The 14047-nt window shown below is 44.9% G+C and overlaps 1 protein-coding gene across 6 annotated transcripts in view; it reads left to right on the plus strand.

Annotated features, from left to right (window-relative positions):
* PRICKLE2 (prickle planar cell polarity protein 2) overlaps nt 1-14047 on the plus strand; it is a 343425-nt gene that overhangs the window by 242359 nt on the left and 87019 nt on the right. The gene's annotated exons all lie outside the window — the stretch shown is intronic.

Here is a 14047-nt window from a genome sequence, read left to right on the forward strand (position 1 = left end):
GATGCAGGGGACACGGGTTCGTGCCCCGGTCCGGGAAGATCCCACGTGCCGCGGAGCGGCTGGGCCCGTGAGCCATGGCCGCTGAGCCTGCGTGTCCGGAGCCTGTGCTCCGCAACGGGAGAGGCCACGACAGTGAGAGGCCCGCGTACCACAAAAAAAAAAAAAAAAAAAAAAAAAAAAGATTCTTTGTAAAGGAGAGTAAGGAAATAAGGATTTACCTTATTCTTCCCAGTGATCTAATGCTGTGTTCAAAAGTTTGGCCTGGCTTTACAAAGAAAGACATTGACATTTCCTGAAATATTTTGGCACTGCCCACAGGCTGTAAATATTATTAGCTTGGTTAGATGAACTTGGTTTATTTCGTTTCACTGCATTTCTCTCAGTGATATACAGCTTCTGCTTTGCATTTCTTGGTACTTGGAATTTTCTCTTCCGCGAGCCTCATGTCGGTTTAGAAGCCCCTCCTGTACGCTGGATATTGTCATGATCTTCCCTGTGCGTCTTTGAGAGACAGGTTTATCAGAATCTTGTGTTTGACCACTATACCCTTCCTCTGACACAAGAAGTTTCTTTCTCTGGAGATCTTCTCTATGTCTGACAATGTTTTGAAGCTTAAAAACCCTAAAATGTGAAGTCAGGAACTTTAGATGTGGTGATGCTTTTAGAAAAGGTTCTTTATGGTTAGGGAAGCCCTAAGAATTCACCAAGAACTTAAGGATGGGACCCTGATAACATCTCTTTGGTTAGCCATTTCTTGTCTATGGCCATACCACCCTGAATGCACCTGATCTCGTCTTTCGTTAGCCATTTCTTCTTCTTCTTTCTTTCTTTCTGAGGTTGTAAATTAACAGATGAAATCAAGCACACAGGCAGGATTTGTTTAGCCAGCAAAGGATTGTTTAAATTTTGAATTAGTCACTAATACTTAAAAATTACTAACACTTAAAAATTAGGAAATTTTAAAGTTTAAAATCTTACTCTTCAGGGATTTGTGTGCAGGCCATTGAGTTGAGCATTGGTACTTCTTTCCAGGAAGTGTTTAGAAAGAATGACTCTCCAAGTCACCCTAGTCTCCACTAAGCCCATTTCATCCTTTTGTGTTAATCTTCCTACGCCCTACAGGCACTTCCGGTTTGTGATCTCTACTCTGATTCTTACTAGGAAGAAAATGTCTTAGAATACAAACATTCACAGAAAATAATCTCCATGAGAATTGAAGGGACTTCTGTGTTGGGTTATCAGCGGAAAGAAAGAAGTGTGTTCTCTCTTAGTCTGTAGGTTAAGGTTATATCTTGATTTTCTTCTGTTCCAGTAAAGACTGTATTATTAAAGAATAAGTTGAAGAAGAATGAGAGTATTTGATTGAGTTTGTCTGGAAACTCAGATGAGGTGGTGGGTGACTGAATATCTGTGTTTGACATCACGATTCTACTGGCAGTACTTGAGCAGTGAGTTTTCACACCTCGATACAGCTGTGAGCTAGCTTATTTCGTTTTCTTGCTAACCTCATTTCCAGCAGCTTCTAAGAGACCCACCCTTCTTTTATTCACATTGCTTCCTGCTGAGTTGGGCCCTGAAATTCCAAAGTTAAGCTATTTTCAGTTCCCTGCTTAGGTAGATTCTTTTCTAAGGCCGTTAAATATCATCCTATGATGTTCCTATTCAGAGAACATTTTCTGCTGCCCCAAGAGAACAGACAGTTGCAGAAGCTAAAGGTCTTGGTTACATTCACCATTTCCAAAAGTAAGTGCTTATGTATTTTTGAAGGCCACTTGCCTCATCCAAATTGAACGTCTTTGGAAAACATAAAATGACTTTCTTTGATTTGTTTTGAAAGAAAAATGTTTAATGCTAGGTCTTCCCTCTGGGCACAGTGGTTTAGAATCCGCCTGCCACTGCAGGGGACACTGGTTCGATCCCAGGTTCGATCCCTGGTCCGGGAAGATCCCACATGCCAGGGAGCAACTAAGCCCATGTGCCACAACTACTGAGCCTGCGCTCTAGGGCCTGTGCTCTGCAACAAGAGAAGCCCACGCACCGCGATGAAGAGTAGGCCCCGCTCGCTGCAACTAGAGAAAGCCCGCGCACAGCAATGAAGACCCAACACAGCCAAAAAAATTTTTAAGTAAATAAATAATAAATTTTTAAAAAATGATTAATGCTATTAAACAAGTGGTTTGAATTATGTCAGGTGGCAGGCTATTCCCGTCTCTTATAACTGTATTTTTCTTTAAATGGTTTTCTCTATTCCGTACACTTACTCAAACCTATATGATACAGATGATCAGAAAGGAAATTGTTCTCTGGAGAGAGACTGTCTCTTTAAGCCATTTGAAGGGCTCTATATTTGCCTAATAAAATATGGATCTGTATTAAAGGTGTTTCAAGGGATCATGTTGCATGAAAAAATGGTCTTCAAATTTTTTAATTATGAGATCTTTTAAAGTCTGTTATTAATGGAACTGATGATCGGTTTAAAGATTTTTTAAAAGCTGCCTAGTAGCTTTTAGAAAAATTTGAGACCCTAAATGCCTTTTACTAATAAAAATTCTGATGTTTAATACGATATTAGTTGTCTCTGGTTTGAGAAAAGCCATTTTTCTATCAAGAGAAATTACAGTGAACATTAAAATGCTTTGTGCCGGAGGAGAAATAGTCAAGACCAGTTAGGCTTCCAAGTAGTGTGTTTTCATTCTTGTTAGAAACCTTTCATTTTATTCCCTGGTCGTGGGGTTGGTAATATGCCTTCAGGTGACACTCTGTTGTTCTATTTCTTCTGAGAAATGCCTTCAGTTCAATATAATGTGAACGAAAGTTACCTCCATTTGAGGGAGGTGTTCTTGAACACGGGCACTTAATTTTATAAAAATCCATTAGCTGCAAAACTCAACCTTCTTAGAATAGTGTGGAAAATGATAAATGTAACAGTCGATGCTGGAAAAGAAAGGCTTCTATCTTGTATTTTTTAATGGCTGGACTGAAAACTGATCAGAGAAGTTGCCCAGATCCTTTGCCTCTGCTCGCCGCAAATGAGGTGTTTAGTATTATCCCAAGAGCCCTGCGGAGGCAGAGCAGAGAACTGGAGTCTTCCCTGATTGACCACCTGAAGTCATCTATAAGGCTCCAATTTCTCTACGGGCTTGAGCAATTCATTGTATGTGCCCTGTCTCCTAGAGATGCTATGGTGATACATTTACAGTAGATAATACTTTAGGAAGAATTTGGAAGTTATTTAACAAGTTTTAAGAAAGGAAAACGGTGAGCAGCGTTTCTCAGTCTCAGTGCTATTGACGTTTTAAGCTGAATAATTCTTGGTGTTGGGGCGGTCCTGTGCATTGTAGGATGATTAGCATCCCTGGCCCCCACCGACTAGATGTCAGTAGCACTCACCACCCTCTCCCCGCAACACTGGGATGACCAAACGTATATCCAGATATTGCCCATTGCCCCTGGGGGATGAGCTGGGCGCCCCAGTTGAGAACCACTGGGTAAAAGTAATGGTAGAACCTGGGGGACATGTCAGCGCAAGTCTGGCCCAATCAGGACAAGAAAAGGATGACTCAATTCAGCAGACCTTTATTTGAGCACCTACCAGGTCCTAGCCCTGGTGTTATAGCTGCTGCCTTGAAAGGAGGCTGAGTGTTTGGCAGAGTGAAAAAGGTGATCCCACGCTGCTCAAGCAGAGGCCAGGGCTCTCTGAGGTGGACCCTGCCATCCTCCCAGTAAGTCAAAACAAGAAGTGAAGTGGTGTGAGGAGCGGGTGACAGGTGGGTCACCGTTTGTCCTCCAAAACAGGAATAGCTTTCTCCTTTTATAATGGGAAAACTTGCCCATTGAAAAAAAGGGAAAGATAAGAAGAAAGAAAGCAGATCAAAATCACTCATGATTCTACCAACCAAGGAAAATTGTTTTCCAACCTTTTTTGCATGTGTGTAACAAGTATCTATATATATGGGGTACGTTTCTGTTTTGTTTTGGACAAAAATGTGATGATGCTATCCATTTATCCTGCAATTTTTTTCAGTTTATGTATCTTGAGCTTTTTTTCTGCATTTTTTCTCTATTTAGACCCAGATTATCTTTGGGAGTGGCTGTATAGTTCTCCACTGGTAGTTACTAACCTGTAGTGGCACCACCCACCACTAGGGCGCGCTTGGAAATGCATGTTTAGAGGCGGGGGTTGAGGGGTGGGGGAACTTCCCTGGCGCTCCAGAGGTTAAGACTTCGCCTTGAAGTGCAGGGGATGCGGGTTCGATCGCTGGTCCGGGAGTTAAGCTCCCACATGCCTGGAGGCCAAAAAACCAAAACATAAAACAGAAGCAATATTGTAACAGATTCAATAAAGACTTTAAAGACGGTCCACATCAAAAAAAAAAAAAAAAAAAAATCTCAGAAGCGGGTAGTTATTGTCAAAATGACTAGGGAACTCCACTAGTGTTTTAGTGGGCGGGGGCTTGGGATGCTAAACAGCCGGAAAAGTATCAGACGATCGTGCTCGAAGGAGAATTGACCCCTCCCAAATGCCAAGAGTACCGCCATCGAACAACCCTGAACTGAAAATTTATTTTTGAACGTGTGCATCCTTGGTAGCTTTTCTCTTTATTAAGTAAACGGTAGCAGCCACCCTTTCCGTGCACTTGCTTGCTCCTCGCCTTCAGCATGATTCCTAGAGGTGGATAGGTCACGTGTAAACCTCTTTAAGACTTTTGATTAATTGTGCCAAACTGCCCTCCAGAAATGTTGTAACCAGTGCGTCCTCTGGGTGGATAGACTTCATTGGGTACATGAGGATATGTTTTTTTTTTTTTGTTAGTGCTTCTACTCTTGATCCTTGAAAATCTGAAGAGACCATCAGATTGCTTCTCCTGAGTTGAGTGTCCTTTTCATTGATGTTTCGGATACTGCAGGTATCCATGGAGAGTTCTCAAATGTGGATGTCACCAAATGTTAGTCATTTTACCTTGACCTTAACCGTATTTTTGCACATAAAGAATAGCCATTGGGTTATTTGTCTGGAACTCTCAACGTTCACTTCAAACTATTGCAGGAAGGATGAAGAGTGGATACTAGAAGTAATTGCCCAATTTTTGGCTTTCAAAGCATTCTTCCATATGTGGCAAAATAGACCCTCCAGTACTATCTAAAGATGGGGGTGAATTAGCTGGTTTTGAGCCCTGTGAAACTCTAAAATCTCTCTGCTGAGGGTACTTAAAATTCTTTATCTGGCTTTTCATTTTAATTTAATGACCATTACTCATCCATCAGATGTCAGATCAACTGTGTCTCCTCAAGGAGTCTCTCTGGCCACCCCGCTCTCCCAGTACAAGGCTCCTTGCTCTCCAGTCCCACGCTTTGTGACAGTCCCCACAGTTTTCCTTTTTAGTGCCTCTCCAACTTGTAATTACTTAGCAGCGTAATTTTTTGTTTAATATTTGCCTCCCCCACTTTGCTTTAAGATCCAGGAGGGCAGAGATCTTGTCTGCTTTGTTCTTCGGGAATTTTCCAGCACCTAGCACAGCACCTGACATGTGGCAGGCACCCCCCACTATTTGTTAAGAGGCAGGCAGGTCACCGGAATCCTCTGTAGAAGCAGAGATGTTCAGGATTGCATCACACAGTGAAAAGATAAAGGTCTTTTAAATGTTTTTCTACGTGAAGAATTAGTCTGTATCCATTATTCCTGCTTCATCTATTTCTCTTAAAAGTATGTATTCCAAGCACATTCGCCTAATAATCCCAGCTGCTTCAGAGATGTCTTAGGTTGCAAAGGGCAGGAGATGGGTGACATCTTGGGAAGGACTATGCAGCAGCACAAACCTGTGGCAGCACTGCAAGCTCCAAGGCTCAGGGTCTGGAACATAGTGTGAGGAACCAAGGGTCTGGCAGAATCCCTCTGTGTTTCCAAACCAGAGGACCATTTGTGTCACGGTAAAATTTGGAGAACCCATTGGGAGGCACAAGGTGAAGGGGAAGCAGCATAGCCCAGTGGGAAAGAGCCTCATTTCTGGAGTCCAGTAAATCTGACTACTGCTCCATCCCTTTCCGACCTCAGGAAAGTTGTTCAGCTTCCAGGAGCCTCAGTTTCCTCCTGATGATGATGATAATGTGGAGAAAATTCTTAAACTTTCATCGAACACTTGTTATGTGCCCACCACCATTTTCAACTTTGTGTGCATTACTGTATTTAATTCTTATAACAACCTTATTCGGTAGTTGTCATTCCTGTCTCTGTTTTAGAAGTGAGTAAAGCAAGGCTCAGAGAAGTGGAATAACTTGCCTGAGGTCACACAGCTAAGGAGTAGCAGAGAGGGATTCAATCTCAGATACCCTGAGCCAGGAGCTGTTATTCTTAGACCTCGAGAGCCCAGGGCTGATCTGGCCCCGAGTGAGGGAGTGTGTAGAAAGTTCCCAAGGCAGTGTGTACATGTAGTAGATGCTCAATAAAATGATTGTTTCCTTATCACTCTTCTTGTGAAGCTATAGTGAGTGTTGCTGATTACTACTGCCCCGAGCAGGCAGGAAGAAGCGGGGAAGGAACATAAGACTGTCCAGGACAGAAGAAGGTTATGTCGGGTGGAAGAGGGACATTAAACATAGGGTTAACCAGAATCCAGGATTCCTTCTCAGCCTGCTCAAAGGCGTTTAATCAAATCATTTTGATTGTGCTGCTCCAGGAGCCTTTGTGTTCTCCAGGTTCTCTGCCGTGGGATTGTCGTAAAGGTGCAGCTTCTTTCTAATGAAGTTCTGGCTCCACTGAGCCAGAGCAGCTTGGACAGGGGACCAGAGGGAGCCACCTGACTCTGAAAAATCCAGTGTCCCAAGCGGGCTTCGGGGGCCGTCTGCTGTAGAAATGAGGTCTGCCACCCCCTTCCTCGGTGCCTGGGGTCACCTGCAGCATCACAGTCCCTGGGCCTGGGAGGAGTAAGTGAGCCCCCAGGGCGTTTTCTGTAGGCCGCTCAGAGTGCAAAGAGAACCTCCCCACAAAGGAGAATGGCCTATATTGAGGATCTGCAGGTCAGCCGGAAGTATGGCTCCTTGCTCTGCCTCTCTTTCTTTGCCTCTCACAGTCTCTTTAGCAGCCATCTCCAATGGGTGGGCTTCATGGCAGCTCTCCACTGCAATTTCCCCCCTAGTCAGAGTGGAAGAATGAGTCAGAGCGTACGCTGGAGAACGTTGTGACAAAGGAATAGCGATCGGGCTCTTTCCGTTCCTTGCTTCCCTTATCTCCTGTGCACCTACTCTGTGTCAGGCACCATTCTAGGCACTGGGGGTAAAACAGTAACCAAGATCACTGAGGTTTCTGCTGCACTGTAGTTCTAAGTGCAAGTGTTGGAGACCTATACATTAGAAAACAAGGGACTAAGATAATTCAACATTGTGATTTTTAAAATGATGCTAATAGTAGTGCTATAAACATTTAATGAACTCTTCCATGTGCCAGGCACTATCCTAGGTGCTTTGGGAGGTATCCTAGTGCTTTGTCTCGTTTAATTTATACTATGAAGGAAATACAGTAGCTTCTGTGATCATGGCTGTGGGCCGGAGTGTTGGGGATGGCGGGGATTAGCTAATTTAGATCGATCGGTCAGGAGCAGACTCTCTGGGGCGGTGGTCTTTGAGCTGCTACTAAATGACACGAGGAAGCCCGCCCTGCAAAGATCTGGCTTGTTGCAGAAGTTCAGGGATTTACGTGAAGCTCAGAAGTAAGATGAAATATGTACCAACTTTGTATCTGCACACAAAATTTGGGGAGAGTGTTGCTGGGTGGTCTGGGGAGAAATGAATAGGGCCCATGCAGTGTTGAGCTCTGGCCAAGGTAGCCACCGACATGAGGGCTGGGTAGTCCCACTGCTGTCCCCTCCCTGGGAAATCGAAGGAGCCCCCATCACCCATCACCTTGATGTTTCTGCCTGCGGGCAGAGATAAGGCAACAGAGATCCCCCATTCAGAGGTGACTAGAGAGGGAACAAGGAACCTTCCCCATGCCAAGTGCATAATGCATGCTTTACATACGTTTATGTCTACCCCTTTTGTCATATGCCCTACCTTCTAAAATGTGAGCCTGTTGGAGGGAGACAGACAGTGTCTTGCTCACCGCTGCATACTCAGTGCCTAAAATAATGTCTGATACATTATTCAATAAACAGATGTTATATGAATGAACAGTCCCATTTAATCCTTGTCTAAAATCCTCCGCTTCCCACTGAATACCCTGCAGCTCAGAGAAAATCAGGCTTGACCAGGATGTCACAGCTAGTAATGGGCAGAGCCAGGATTCACAGCAGCCTTATTTGGGCTCCTCTTCCTCCACACCCACCCCGCTCCCCGCCCCCGCTTTCCACGGTGATCCACCCAGGATATCAGATCCGAGGGAGCCAATTTGGCATGTGTTGGAGGAGGTAGCGGCACGCCTCACACTAGGCTCTTTCATTCTCGGGGGAGGGAGATGGCTCCTCATCTCCACTTGACCCTGGTGACTAAGGAATTCCTCTTTCCCCACCTCCAGTTTCCCCATCGCTGCAGGAAGTAGCATGGTCCTACCTTCAAAGGCTTGTTGCCCCATCAGCAATCTCTTTATCTCTGGCTCTTCTCAATCTCTCATCCTGGCTGGGAGCCCGCTTGGTGACAACCACATTTCGTCTTCTTCCTCCAGTGGCCGTCATGTTCCTAGTACTGTGTCACATACCTAGGCACTCAACGGTGATAGTCATTGAGCAGATATTTATCAAGTGATGACTATATTCCAGGTACTGCGGGAACAGCCCTGAACAAACAAACAAGTATCCTTGCCCTTAGGGAGCTGACACTCTAGTGGAGAATACAGACAGATGAACCACTGAATAAACAATACACTTTCAGAGAGTGATGTGTGCTGGGAAAGCAATAAAGAAAGGGTGCTGCGATTTAGAGCCAGGGTTGGCAGAATTTTACTGTAAAGAGCCGGATACAGATAGTAAATATTTTAGGCTTTGTGGGACATACAGTCTCTCTCGCAGATACCCAGCTCTGACGTTGTCGTGGAGTAGCAGTCATACACAGCACATAATGAATGGGCATGGCCCTGTGACAATAAAACTTTATTTACAAAAACGGGCAGCGGGCCTGATTTGACCCACAGGCTGTAGTTTGCTGGTCCCTGATTTGGAGAATCTACTTTAGATTGTGGGGCGGGGGTGGGGGGCAGCAAAGAAAGCCTGTCTGAGGAAGTGACATCTGAGCTGAGTTGTTACTTGGAAGGATGGTTAGATTACTCAGATTCAGCCCGTTCCAGTGGTTTTCAAAATCTGGTTCCCATGCCTGCAACATGAGTATCATCTGGGAAATTAGTAAAAAAATACAGATTTTCAGGCTCTGTCCCAGACCTACTGAACCAGAGCTCTGGAGGTGGGCCCAGCATTCTCTTTCAACAGGGCCTTCAGGTGTTTCTGATATAGGCCAAAGCTTGCGAACCGCTGCTCGTGGGTTCCGGAAAACCAGCAGTGTTGGAAATACGTGGAGCCAGATCTTGGCTCTACCACACGTTAATCCTGTAACCTCGGATGCCCTAAGCTTCAGTTGTCTTGTCTGTAAAATGAAGAGACTCTTATGCCAAAGTCTAACGTAGCTGTGAAGGCTAAATGAATTACTTTCTAAAGAGCCTAGGAGATCTAGGCTGACACATCGTAGGGCCTCATAAAATGGTAGCTGCAGTCATCACCAGCCTCACTGGCTGGGTCTTCGAGACACTGATGCACATTTGCCCATGGGTGGGCATAGAGGATGAGCCCCAGCATCTTCCCCGTGAGCAAGACGTCTTTCATCCCCATCTTGTTGCCCCTGACTGACATACCCTGAATATAGCCTGAACACAAGGCTGTTTGTTAAAGGAGAATTCAAGATAGTTTTACAATTCTTTGACTGGTCCTGCTTCTTCAGCGCTCTCCTTGGCCTGTTGGCCCAGAAGATGCTCTGGTCCCTGCTGTTGCAGAATCATGAATTCTACATCTGTGACTCACCACTGGGCTGGGGCCGCAGTGCCAGGCACTCAGCTTCACCATTCACTTTCAGGCTGTTGACAGTTTGTTCTTTTTATGTAAGAAGCTATTTGTACCAAGGGGGACAGAGGCTGGCAGGTGTGGGTGCAGGGAGAGAAGAATGACGAAGTAGTTCATCTCTCTAGGCCTGCTGGGTCGTTCTGGTTCATAGGGAGGGAATCTAATAACCCCTCTAAAAGCTCCACAAAAACCATCATTAGACTCTCCAGCCATTTGCTGTGTCGTCTTCATTTCATTACTCCATCAGCACATGCTGAGCTCAAAATGGAATTTCATGGCTGCGGTGAGACACATGACTCTCCAACTGGATTGGATTAAATTTCTTCTAAGCTGCGTCTCTTGTGTTAGCTTTCACTGTCACTCACCCCCGTGTTCTCAGTGCTGTGTGAGGAGTGAGTGGGGAGAGGGGAGTTGAGAAGGAAGCAAGGAGGAAGCCTGAATGCGTGCGGTCTCCTCCAGTTCTCAGGAAACCAGTCACGTGAACGATGCTCTGTTGATCTTGGCTCCAGAAATGCACTGACGTCATCGGATGGCAGTGGGAAATGTGCCTGTCTGTGCAGCCTTCAGTAACATTGCCTGTGAATGAACTCGTTTTCAAGGGAGCTGTCAGAGATGGGACCAGAATTGGGGTGTAGACTGGAGGGCCTCTGCCAGATGAAGTCAGCAGCAGGGTGGCCAGATGCCAGCAGCAGGGCCCTGTTAAGGCTCGTTTGCAGAGTTCAAGGCCTGGAGAAGCCAAGGCCCATTTGCAGACGCGGGAGGGGAGACCTGCCATTGGAGTTCCCAGCTTTCAAGGCAGATGGCTCCAACCTTTATAGTAAATGTGTTCCGGGATCCTGGAGATGAGGAGTGAGCCTCAGGACTTCGACATCCTGTAGGCGTTCACAGCTGCACACCCTTTCTGCTGACTGAGCAGCCTACGCTCTGGGCTGCTGCGACAGTTGATTTACTATCAAGACGATCCCCTCTGCCTCCTGACTCATGAGACGTTTTGAGCAGTTTCATGGGATGGTTGGATGACTCTACCATCAAGGCAACTAGTGACTGCCTTCCTCCACCTGTGCATCTATTTGTCCATCCATTCGTTCATTCATTAGGGCATTCAACCATGGATTCATTCAGCAGTTATTTATTAAGTGCCCATTAAGTGCAAGCCCTTAGTCTAGGTGTGATTTCACTGTGGCTGTTTTCCAGGTCCAGGGTAGAACTGGAGCCTCCCAGGCCCTGTCTTGACGTTGTGCTTTGTGTAGCATGCGGTTATTCACAGGCAGGTGTAGACAGTCCCTCTCTGAGGAAGACCCACACAGACTTCAAGCTTTGTGCTGGTGTCCCATGGCTTCTACCTTGTAAGTACCTATCCCCCGGAGCTCGTAGTGTTCAAGAGTATAAGCTTTGAATCTGACCAACTCTGTGTTCACATCCTAGCTGTGTTGCTCACAAACATTGGCCTAGTTCATCCACTTCCATGAGCTTTCATGTCATCATCGGAAAAAGAAGAATGTCATCATGCAACTCTAGCACGGTTGTGAGAATTAAATGAGGCAATGCCTTAAGCATGGAGCTTTAGAAATGGCAGCTTTTAGCTTTCTTTTTAATAGCCCCAAATTGAAACAACCCAAATGTCCATCAGCAGATGAATGGTTAAACAGATTGTGTTGTATCATAGAGTAGAATGCTACTCTATTATAAAAAGGAATGAACTCTTGGTAGATACAACAACATTCATGAATCTCAAAATCATTATTCTGAGTGAAAGAAACCAGACCATAAAGGTACATACTGTTTGATTCTATTTATATAAAACTCTAGAAAATTTGAACTAATCTGTAGTGACAGAAAGCAGATCAGTGGTTACTTGGGGATAGGGAGGCACATGGGGAGAGAGTAGGAGAGAGGAATGACAGAAGGGCAGAGGAAACTTTTGAAGGTAATAGGTATTTCGGTATCTTGATTATGCTGATGGTTTTGTGGGTATATGTATATGTCAAAACTTACCAAGTTGTATACTTCAAATATGTGAAGCTTATTATATTTCAAATACCTCAGTAAACCGAATGAATGAAGTTGCTCTTTAGCAAACAGGAAGGCAAGCATCTTTGCATGCCAGTGCTGGAGTCTTCCTAAGGTTTCATGGTTGCCTTAGGAAGTAACTGAGCCCTCTGACCAAGTGCTGTCGGAAAGAATTGCTGAATATTAATTATGTGCAGTACAAACGGAGATTTGGGACAGAAATTCCTCAACATCCAGATGGATGGCACTAGAAAATCAGTTCCACAGACTGGCTCATTTCATCATCTCTGTAAATGCTCTAGGACGGTGCCTAACATGTACTTGGCACTCGGTAAGTAGTGGTGGTAGTTATTGCTATGGCAATTAGAAAGACTGGTAAAAAAAAACTCAGTGATCATATCTTGCTAAGGGAAGATAATTATTCAGGTAATTTCTGAACCTATACCTCCTGAACCAAAAGGGTAAATTCATAACCTCTCAGCTTGGTAGGGGATCAGGGCTGCCACAGACGGTTGTACAGTTTGTATACTGCACAAAGGTGCCTGGCCAAGGGGTTGATTAAAGGTTGATATTCACCTGGGCTCTGGTGACTACCAATCAGAGTAGGACATTTTATTTAACCTAGGACACCTTGCAGTTTACTTGGGTGTGGTACAGGACTCTCTCTTCTGAGACTGGGAGCTTGCTTTTCGTAATTTGTAGTTAGGGTGGAGGGGGGGGGGTGTCTTTTTTTAATTTCCATTAAGGTACCAAAAAGTCTAGCAGCAACCTAGGAGGGACTGTAAACATTAAGTAGCCTAGCTCAATGATGACTTTTCATTCTTGCCCTGCAATCCTGGAGTCCTAGGAAACCTCCTTTCTGATTCTTGCCAAAGGGTACTAGGAGTAAGAGGGTGATATCCTCATGTTCACTGGCATTGAGTGTTCGGTGGAGAGGAGGAGGTAGGTTATAATTTCCCGAGTTTTGATGGTCAAGATTTTGAACGCTTAAGCCCCTTTTTTGTTCTCCCCCTCCTCTTCCATCATTTTGCAAATCATTGCAAGCGTCATAACCTTGGACAGAGACACAGGCAGAGAAAGGAGTTGAAATGCCAACCAACTAATTTTGTCAGCCACTTGGCAACTCTGTTCCTATTGTTTGAGGGAGAGGGTCAAGTCAAACTATAAAAGTAAATTTGAGGTTGGACTTGTGCATGGTTTTGAAGCACCCATCCTCTCCTGGACCCCATTGCTGTGTGGAAATCAAGAATTCATCTGGATGGTGAATATGACATGACAAATAGCTCTGCTGAAATATGGTCAGTGGGTGGTCTTTCCCAAGCATAGTGATTAAAAGCCATGACTGTGGTATCAGATACATATGGAACCTGATCCAGCTCTGCTACTCTCTGGCTGTATTTATGATTGGAACAGGTTATTTAACTTGGTGAAGTCATTTTTCTTCATCTATAAAATCAAGATAGTAACGGTTCCTGCCTTATAGGGCAACTGTTCCAGAACCTGTATTTCAAGAACCCGGTATTACATATAATTATTTTTTCTTTTTTTAAAAATAAATTTATTTTATTTATTTCTTTTTGGCTGCGTTTGGTCTTCGTTGCTGTGTGCAGGCTTTCTCTAGCTGCGGCAAGCGGGGGCTACTCTTCCTTGAGCACGCTTCTCATTGTGGTGGCTTCTCTTGTTGCAGAGCATGGGCTCTAGGCGTGCAGGGTTCAGTATTTGTGGCACATGGGCTCAGTAGTTGCGGCTCGCGGGCTCTAGAGCGCAGGCTCAGTAGTTGTGGCACACGGGCTTAGTTGCTCCACAGCATGTGGGATCTTGCAGGACCAGGGCTCGAACCCGTGTCCCCTGCATTGATAGGCGGATTCTTAACCCCTGTGCCACCAGGGAAGCCCACATAAAATTACTGATTGGAAAGGTCAATTAGTATGAAAACACTTTTCTTGGAAAAGCACATCTGAAGAAGAAAAAAAATTGAGAACTAAGTCTGAAGTTCTTGTCCA

This window comes from Physeter macrocephalus, chromosome 18 (assembly GCF_002837175.3).
Source record: "Physeter macrocephalus isolate SW-GA chromosome 18, ASM283717v5, whole genome shotgun sequence".
Taxonomy (NCBI): Eukaryota; Metazoa; Chordata; class Mammalia; order Artiodactyla; family Physeteridae; genus Physeter; species Physeter macrocephalus.